The sequence below is a fragment of the Saccoglossus kowalevskii genome, chromosome 18 (assembly GCF_978046115.1).
Source record: "Saccoglossus kowalevskii chromosome 18, keSacKowa6.1, whole genome shotgun sequence".
NCBI lineage: Eukaryota > Metazoa > Hemichordata > Enteropneusta > Harrimaniidae > Saccoglossus > Saccoglossus kowalevskii.
Genome location: NC_140658.1, coordinates 6,134,388 through 6,145,176, shown reverse-complemented (window position 1 = coordinate 6,145,176; position 10,789 = coordinate 6,134,388).

Sequence of the window (10,789 nt, the reverse complement as noted above, 5' to 3'; positions counted from 1 at the left end):
ACGTGGTGGAGAATCCGGGCATTGTGTTCAACACAAAAATCATCCTGTGAAGAAAAGTGAAATGACGAAGAGGTGTCTTTCTTGTGAACCGAACTAACTGGCTCGATGGCAGAGACGAAACCGCGCTTGACGACTAACGGTTTTACCCGAACGACACCGATGAACAACGCTGAAGAGATGAAGATTTCAGAACCCCTTCGGAAGGACCAGTATCGTATAGGACTGAATAATTAAGAATTGAGCGACATTAAAGACAAGAAGAAGATGAAAGAACGACCCGGACTAACGCGACGACAAGAGAAGAGACGCTTATAGACTTTGATTAGAACTTTAGCTATCTGTGTATTGCTTAGAGAACTGCTCGCTGGACACTGTAACTGACACTGTGTAACTCAAGGACGTTGAACTCTTTTCCAGAACCCTAACCCTATTGCTCAGTAATGTAATGTATTGCTTGCTTTTCTATCTTTTTTCTTACCGTTTTTTTTTTTTTTTGTGGTATTGAATTGTATGTATGCCCAGAGACACAGAGATGAATAGTAAGAATAGCGGATATTTTGGTATCGAAAAGATTATTAAGGGGAGACTGAGGAACGGTAGAAAAGAGTATCTTATTAAATGGGTGGGGTACCCGAAAGATCAAAATTCTTGGGAATGTTATGAGAATTTAAACGAACAGGCGAGATTATTTTTAGAAGACCATCCGATACCCCTTATGGGGTCGACAAAAGCGAATAAAAGAAGGCGGGAAAAGTTGATTAATGGTTTAGAAGTATATTAAAAAGAGATTAGTGTGTGACAAGACGAGTGTTATTTAGGCCCTGGGACGCACATCATTCATTACTAACGATAATACTTAACGAATTCATTCATACGAGATCATTTCTCAAAGAGCGTGGAAAGAATCCATGATAAAGCCTAAGTTTAAATTACATGGAGGTGTGATGTCCGCACTATAGCTACGTACGGGTTTGGTGTTGGGGGTCACACTTTCATGAAGACGCCGGGCGGTGACGCCGTGGACAATTTGATGAGAACATAGGAAACGCTTTAGGTGGGTACTTAATTCTACCATTCGACCACGCAAATTGAGAATTGGCCACGGATTTTTCATTTATCATATGTCATACCCCTTTCTTTTCATTTCATTACTAATTTATAGTGCGTCTCCCGAGAAATTGATGTCAAGATGAGAATAGCGTTGATATTTATTAGTGTATTACTGGTCGTACGATGGAAACCGTCTGTGCAGATGAGAGATTATGTTCTGCGCCCCAATTATGGAGTATTGTTTGAACGGGTAGCAAACATCGATAACAGCTTAACGTACTGGCATCATACGTTCGCAATACCTTATTTAGATATTCCTATGATGAGTGTGAATGGGTCATTATGTTCGAACGAAACAGTTCACCTCATTCCGAAGTTTTGTGAGGAATACGGGGAAACCTTGAAGTTAGTCGAGCAACAAAATAAGTTCTATATGTATCATATTTCGAGAGATGAGCGAGCGATCCGTGTGTTATTTCCAAAGATAGAGAAAAAGAATTTGGGAAATGAACGACAGAAAAGGGGATTATTAGACTTTGTAGGGAAGGTATCGAAATCTTTATTCGGAACGGCCACGTCGAACGACGTAAATATTTTGAGACGACATGTAGCGGCATTGGAAAGTTCCGACGAGGTTATGACAGATCAAATTGTTGCATACGAAGATGATTTAAATTCATATGTTTTCACAACGAATAAAAGAATAGAGAATGCTCTGAATGGGATTAAGGAAAATCATGAGGCCATTTATTCGATCGTATCTGATTTATCGCAATGGAGAAAGCGCTTGAACAGAATGGAACTAAATCAAGAGGCGTTAGAAAAAGAATTAAATTATGAACTGCGATCCACACATTTAATGTTTCGATATGCTATCCAACGGCTGCAAGCGTTACAGTTACTTGAAAGGGGGACACAACGTAGGGTGAGTTCGATTGACATGTTATTACAAGAAAGGTTACCTTTGCAGTTGGTAGGACCGAGAGTGTTAGGGGATGCTTTAAGGGCAGTGCGAAAGAAACTACGAAAGAAATATCCTAATTTTGATATAGCATACACGAATTTGAATTATTATTACCATAATGCGAGAGTGACATTTCGGCGTACAGACAATAATGTGTACATAAAGGTTGGAATCCCCATTACTATAAAAAACGACATATTCGAAGTGTATAAAGTGATAGTCATGCCTATGCCCCTCCCTTATGATTTAGGTGATAAACCTCAGCATTTCGACAATAATACAGCAAAGAACGGGCGCACGAAGGTAACGTCAGTTGCAGAGTATTTTGGGGTTAATGAAGATGAAACTTACTACGTTGAAATGAGTACAGACCAAATTTCGTCTTGTACTGGTCTGACAGTAAAAGATTGTCCCTCTGTAATTACCATGATAAATATGCGTAAGTCGTCGTGTACGAAGGCCTTGTTCTATGATAATAAAGAGGAAATTCATAACACATGTAAAATAGATTTAATACTTAACCCAGTATACGACCCTAAGATTCTCGAAATCGGACAGGGGAATATTTTGGTGAATAGCAATGATACAAAATGGTTAATAGCATGCGGGGATAAAAGCCCTGAGCCTATTGAAGGTTGTACAATGTGTATAATTAAATTGCCATGTGGATGAGCTATAAAATCCGACAATTACTATATATCGCCATTGTTAACTAGTTGCACAGAAGACGAGGCCCCCACGTTTCTGCATCCGGTAAATTTGCCATTTTTAATACCCTTTTATGACCCAGATGATTTGACAGAAATTACGGGGGAATCGATGTATGAAAACCCGTGGCGAGTACAACTCCCTAACATCACCATTAACAGAGGGAATTTCGAGGAAATTGTACGTTCTGACGCACGTTTGGTGGTAGATTTAAACAGAACGGCAGATTTATTAAGGAAAAATAAACCAATTTATTATTCTAAAGCAGACAAATTATTTAGCGACACTATGGATGAAACCCCTGCCTTACCGTTTTTGGAAGTCAAAACTATTACTATAATTGAAACCATTCTGGCTATTATATGCACAGGGTCACTGATTTTGTCAGTATATACAGTTTGTAAGGTGAGAACTTTGAGCATATTGATTGCAACCCTTCCCAGGGCCCGGGCTAAAACGTTATACTTGCCAGTAGACGAGTTAATCACGGACCATCCCTTGCGAGATTTGAAGAGTTCCATGATCCAACTTCGAAATGAAACGTTAATTCTGATTTTAATGTGTTCAGGATTCTTATTGATATTGGCGGTTATTCGATTGTGCAAGTGTTATCGTAATCGCTCTATAATGTATCGTGCACCTAAATTGCCCCGTACTAAGTTAATTTTAGAGATATCCAATGACAAGCTGTATGTCTTGGTAAATGTTATGACCCTGTACGTGTCTCCGAGTCATTTGGCCTTTGCAAAGCGACCCGTGATCGAGAATTTAACAGTTGAACGTGGTATAATTTCGTCTGTGTTGAATATCGAATGGGGTGATTTAAAATACAAATTTCATGGTGTAGAACGTGTAATTCCTTTGCCCAAAGCCGTTAAGATACCAAAGTGGAAAGATAGTAAGTGCATGGCTGTGGAAGGGGTAGGGAATCATTATAGATTATTGGTAGGTCTATCTGAAGTATATACCGAGATTCCCAGGGATATTACTAGTATGCAGTAGATAGGGAACCCAATACTGAATAATTGGGATAGCAAGTGAAGTGCTGGCACTTCTCCTTGATAGAGTAGGATATTCGAAAATATAACCAATGTATTTAACCTCATAATCTTTTTATTTAAATATATATAACTATTGTATTTTAGAATCATAACAGTAGTGTTTAAATTTATAGCTTTTTATTTGAAATTATAATTACCATATGTAATCATTGTATTTACTCATTTGAAACTATGTATTTTGTTATATTAGAGTGTATTTTACTTGCATAACAATTGTTGATGTATTTGACGTGTGAAATATAAATGTGATGACATCCTTGGTATTGGAACGGTATGTTCGGAGAACATGCAGAATGTAAAACAGGGGGTTGTATCATGATTTATATTTCAGTCAGTTTGACAGTGGTTGCCATGACATATACTGATAAAGGTTAATGACAAGACCAGATGGCGAGCTGGTCGAAATCAACCAAAAACATCTTATGACTCTGCAGTTTTTAAGATACAATACAGTAGCTGTAATTCTAAACCAATGTTGTTTCCGATTTTAACTAAGGTGGTATCTTTGTGGAATGTTAGTGCGAGACTATTACCCCATCAATATTAGTTAGTGTTGACAATATATAGAAATGTTTTTTCTAGACAGCTTGACGAGTAATTAATTGATTATGATGTGTAAAACTTTCATGTGATTGGTTGTTTGTTTGAAGGCAAGGCCTTGGAGTCTCTTATACTGATTGTAATTGGTTAAGGAGTGACAAGAAATAAAGATTGATTTAATGCTGTCTCGGGTGAAAACCAGGGACTTGGCAGAGAATCGTTTGGGAACATGAACGAAGCTTGTGTGTGTTTTTTCAGCCTAGCGTGGAAACGACCGAATCCCGGTTACCTAAGTGAAAGGTTTTTAACCATCAAAAATACCTATCACAGTATATCCAAAGAAACGTTGGTGTATTCATAAAGGGTGTATAAACAAGGTATATTCAAAGAAACGTTGTTGTATTCATAAAGGATGTATAAACAAGATATATCCAAAGAGACGTTGTTGTATTCATAAAGGGTGTATAAACAAGGTATATCCAAAGAAACGTTGGTGTATTCATAAAGGATGTATAAACAAGGTATATCCAAAGAAACGTTGGTGTATTCATAAAGGATGTATAAACAAGGTATATCCAAAGAAACGTTGATGTATTCATAAAGGGTGTATAAACAAGGTATATCCAAATAAACGTTGGTGTATTCATAAAAGGTGTATAAACAAGGTATATCCAAAGAAACGTTGGTGTATTCATAAAAGGTGTATAAACAAGGTATATCCAAAGAAACGTTGGTGTATTCATAAAGGATGTATAAACAAGGTATATCCAAAGAAACGTTGTTGTATTCATAAAGGATGTATAAACAAGGTATATCCAAAGAAACGTTGGTGTATTCATAAAGGGTGTATAAACAAGGTATATCCAAAGAAACGTTGGTGTATTCATAAAGGGTGTATAAACAAGGTATATCCAAAGAAACATCGGTGTATTCATAAAGGGTGTATAAACAAGGTATATCCAAAGAAACATCGGTGTATTCATAAAGGATGTATAAACAAGGTATATCCAAAGAAACATCGGTGTATTCATAAAGGATGTATAAACAAGGTATATCCAAAGAAACGTTGGTGTATTCATAAAGGGTGTATAAACAAGGTATGTCCAAAGAAACGTCGGTGTATTCATAAAGGATGTATAAACAAGGTATATCCAAAGAAACGTTGGTGTATTCATAAAGGGTGTATAAACAAGGTATGTCCAAAGAAACGTTGATGTATTCATAAAGGGAGTATAAACAAGGTATGTCCAAAGAAACGTTGGTGTATTCATAAAGGATGTATAAACAAGGTATATCCAAAGAAACGTTGGTGTATTCATAAAGGGTGTATAAACAAGGTATTTCCAAAGAAACGTTGGTGTATTCATAAAGGGTGTATAAACAAGGTATGTCCAAAGAAACATCGGTGTATTCATAAAGGATGTATAAACAAGGTATATCCAAAGAAACGTTGGTGTATTCATAAAGGGTGTATAAACAAAGTATGTCCAAAGAAACGTCGGTGTATTCATAAAGGATGTATAAACAAGGTATATCCAAAGAAACGTTGGTGTATTCATAAAGGGTGTATAAACAAGGTATATCCAAAGAAACGTTGGTGTATTCATAAAGGGTGTATAAATAAGGTATATCCAAAGTAAGGTTGTTGTATTCATAAAGGGTGTATAAACAAGGTATATCCAAAGAAACGTTGGTGTATTCATAAAGGGTGTATAAATAAGGTATATCCAAAGTAAGGTTGTTGTATTCATAAAGGGTGTATAAACAAGGTATATCCAAAGAAACGTTGGTGTATTCATAAAGGGTGTATAAATAAGGTATATCCAAAGAAAGGTTGTTGTATTCATAAAGGGTGTATAAATAAGGTATATCCAAAGAAAGGTTGTTGTATTCATAAAGGGTGTATAAACAAGGTATATCCAAAGAAACGTTGGTGTATTCATAAAGGGTGTATAAATAAGGTATATCCAAAGAAAGGTTGTTGTATTCATAAAGGGTGTATAAATAAGGTATATCCAAAGAAAGGTTGTTGTATTCATAAAGGGTGTATAAACAAGGTCTTGACGACTTATATCTGGCTGTTGAGGTAAAAATAACTGTCATCTGCAGCTAACAGTGTCCCACCCCATCATTCACGCACGACCATGAAAGACTATGAAATTACGTGGCACCAACGTATCGTGACCACATAACAAATCAACTGCGAACGTATTCTCAATATGGTCTTGCTAGTTACATTAGTAGACCAGGTAATTTTTTGTTTTTCAAATTCACAAGTTTAGTCTAAAATATAGGTCTTAATAGTTCGTTAGATACATACTGGTTTGCAATTATCTATGCATGTATGAGTCTTGACTATTTACTATTATTTTACCTCCGTCGCCGTAACGCCATAAGTTACAACGTGCCGTAATTTCACGCGCGTAAGCGTCCTCTAAAAAAACATGGCTGCCACTAGACTTGCATACAGTCCCTTGTTTATTTGTTGTTGTTTTCTCAATAAAATAAAATGTTGTGGGAGTGTAAATGGCGAACGCCAAGTTACCGTGAAAGGGGTTACCGCGGTAACTTGGCTTTCGTCATTTACACTCCCACAACTTGAACATTTTTTCTTCCGAAGAAAACATATGCATGAAGTATTATGGTTCCATTATGGCGCCATTGCAGTACTAGTTACTTACGCCCACCACAATATGGTGCCATTGCGGTACTAGTTAGTTACGCCCACCATATTAAGGTGCCATTGCAGTACTAGTTAGTTACGCCCACCACAATATGGTGCCATTGCAGTACTAGTTAGTTACGTCTACCATATTAAGGTGCCATTGCAGTACATACTAGTTACTTACGCCCACCACAACATGGTGCCATTGCAGTACTAGTTAGTTACGCCCACCACATTAAGGTGCCATTGCAGTACTAATTAGTTACGCCCACCATATTAAGGTGCCATTGCAGTACTAGTTAGTTACGCCCACCATATCAAGGTGCCATTGCAGTACTAGTTAGTTACGCCCACCACATTAAGGTGCCATTGCAGTACTAGTTAGTTACGCCCACCATATTAAGGTGCCATTGCAGTACTAGTTAGTAACGCCCACCATATCAAGGTGCCATTGCAGTACTAGTTAGTTAAGTGCATCATATTACGGTGCGACTGTAGTACCGTTCACTTGCACGCGCCACATTATGATGCAATTGCAGTCATTATTACTTACGCGCGCCACAATATTGTGCCATTACAGTCCTTGTTACTTACGCGCACCACAATATGGTTCCATTGCAGTCCTTGATACTTACGCGCACCACATTATGGTGCCATTACAGTCCTTGTTGCTTACGAGCACCACATTATAGTTCCATTGCAGTCCTTGTTACTTACGCGCACCACATTATGGTTCCATTGCAGTCCTTGTTACTTACACGCACCACATTATGGTTCCATTGCAGTCCTTGTTACTTACACGCACCACATTATGGTGCCATTACAGTCCTTGTGACTTAGGCGCACCACAATATAGTGCCAATGCAGTCCTTGTTACTTACGCGCGCCACAATATAGTTCCACTGCAGTCCTTGTTACTTACACGCACCACATTATGGTTCCATTGCAGTCCTTGTTACTTATGCGCACCACATTATGGTGCCATTACAGTCTTTGTTACTTACACGCACCACATTATGGTGCCATTACAGTCCTTGTTACTTACACGCACCACATTATGGTTCCATTGCAGTCCTTGTTACTTACGCGTACCACATTATGGTTCCATTGCAGTCCTTGTTACTTACACGCACCACATTATGGTTCCATTGCAGTCCTTGTTACTTACGCGCACCACATTATGGTTCAATTGCAGTCCTTGTTACTTACGCGCACCACATTATGGTTCCATTGCAGTCCTTGTTACTTACGCGCACCACATTATGGTTTCATTACAGTCCTTGTTACTTACGCGTACCACATTATGGTTCCATTGCAGTCCTTGTTACTTACTCGCACCACAATATGGTTCCATTGCAGTCCTTGTTACTTACACGCACCACATTATGGTTCCATTGCAGTCCTTGTTACTTACACGCACCACATTATGGTTCCATTGCAGTCCTTCTTACTTACACGCACCACATTATGGTTCCATTGCAGTCCTTGTTACTTACGCGCACCACATTATGGTTCCATTGCAGTCCTTGTTACTTACGCGCATCACACTATGGTTCCATTGCAGTCCTTGTTACTTACGCGCACCACATTATGGTTCCATTGCAGTCCTTGTTACTTACACGCACCACATTATGGTTCCATTGCAGTCCTTGTTACTTACACGCACCACATTATGGTGCCATTACAGTCCTTGTTACTTACGCGCACCACAATATGGTGCCAATGCAGTCCTTGTTACTTACACGCACCACATTATGGTGCCAATGCAGTCCTTGTTACTTACGCGCACCACAATATGGTTCCATTGCAGTCCTTGTTACTTACGCGCACCACATTATGGTTCCATTGCAGTCCTTGTTGCTTACGAGCACCACATTATGGTTCCATTGCAGTCCTTGTTACTTACACGCACCACATTATGGTTCCATTGCAGTCCTTGTTACTTACGCGCACAACATTATGGTTCCATTGCAGTGCTTGTTACTTACACGAACCACATTATGGTTCCATTGCAGTCCTTGTTACTTACACGCACCACATTATGGTTCCATTGCAGTCCTTGTTACTTACGCGTACCACATTATGGTTCCATTGCAGTCCTTGTTACTTACACGCACCACATTATGGTTCCATTGCAGTCCTTGTTACTTACGCGCACCACATTATGGTTCCATTGCAGTCCTTGTTACTTACACGCACCACATTATGGTTCCATTGCAGTCCTTGTTACTTACGCGCACCACATTATGGTTCCATTGCAGTCCTTGTTACTTACTCGCACCACATTATGGTTCCATTGCAGTCCTTGTTACTTACGCGTACCACATTATGGTTCCATTGCAGTCCTTGTTACTTACACGCACCACATTATGGTTCCATTGCAGTCCTTGTTACTTACGCGCACCACATTATGGTTCCATTGCAGTCCTTGTTACTTACACGCACCACTTTATGGTTCCATTGCAGTCCTTGTTACTTACGTGCACCACATTATGGTTCAATTGCAGTCCTTGTTACTTGCGCGCACCACATTATGGTTCCATTGCAGTCCTTGTTACTTACGCGCACCACATTATGGTTCCATTGCAGTCCTTGTTACTTACACGCACCACATTATGGTTCCATTGCAGTCCTTGTTACTTACACGCACCACATTATGGTTCCATTGCAGTCCTTGTTACTTACACGCACCACATTATGGTTCCATTGCAGTCCTTGTTCCTTACGCGCACCACATTATGGTTCCATTGCAGTCCTTGTTACTTACGCGCATCACATTATGGTTCCATTGCAGTCCTTGTTACTTACTCGCACCACAATATGGTTCCATTGCAGTCCTTGTTACTTACGCGCACCACATTATGGTTCCATTGCAGTCCTTGTTACTTACACGCACCACAATATGGTTCCATTGCAGTCCTTGTTACTTACACGCACCACATTATGGTTCCATTGCAGTCCTTGTTACTTACGCGCACCACATTATGGTTCCATTGCAGTCCTTGTTACTTACACGCACCACAATATGGTTCCATTGCAGTCCTTGTTACTTACACGCACCACATTATGGTTCCATTGCAGTCTTTGTTACTTACGCGCACCACATTATGGTTCCATTGCAGTCCTTGTTACTTACGCGCACCACATTATGGTTCCATTGCAGTCCTTGTTACTTACACGCACCACATTATGGTTCCATTGCAGTCCTTGTTACTTACACGCACCGCATTATGGTTCCATTGCAGTCCTTGTTACTTACACGCACCACATTATGGTTCCATTGCAGTCCTTCTTACTTACACGCACCACATTATGGTTCCATTGCAGTCCTTGTTACTTACACGCACCACAATATGGTTCCATTGCAGTCCTTGTTACTTACGCGCACCACATTATGGTGCCATTACAGTCCTTGTTACTTACACGCACCACATTATGGTTCCATTGCAGTCCTTGTTACTTACACGCACCACATTATGGTTCCATTGCAGTCCTTGTTACTTACACGCACCACATTATGGTTCCATTGCAGTCCTTGTTACTTACGCGCACCACAATATGGTTCCATTGCAGTCCTTGTTACTTACGCGCACCACATTATGGCTCCATTGCAGTCCTTGTTACTTACACGCACCACAATATGGTTCCATTGCAGTCCTTGTTACTTACACGCACCGCATTATGGTTCCATTGCAGTCCTTGTTATTTACACGCACCACAATATGGTTCCATTGCAGTCCTTGTTACTTACACGCGCCGCATTATGGTTCCATTGCAGTCCTTGTTACTTACACGCACCAC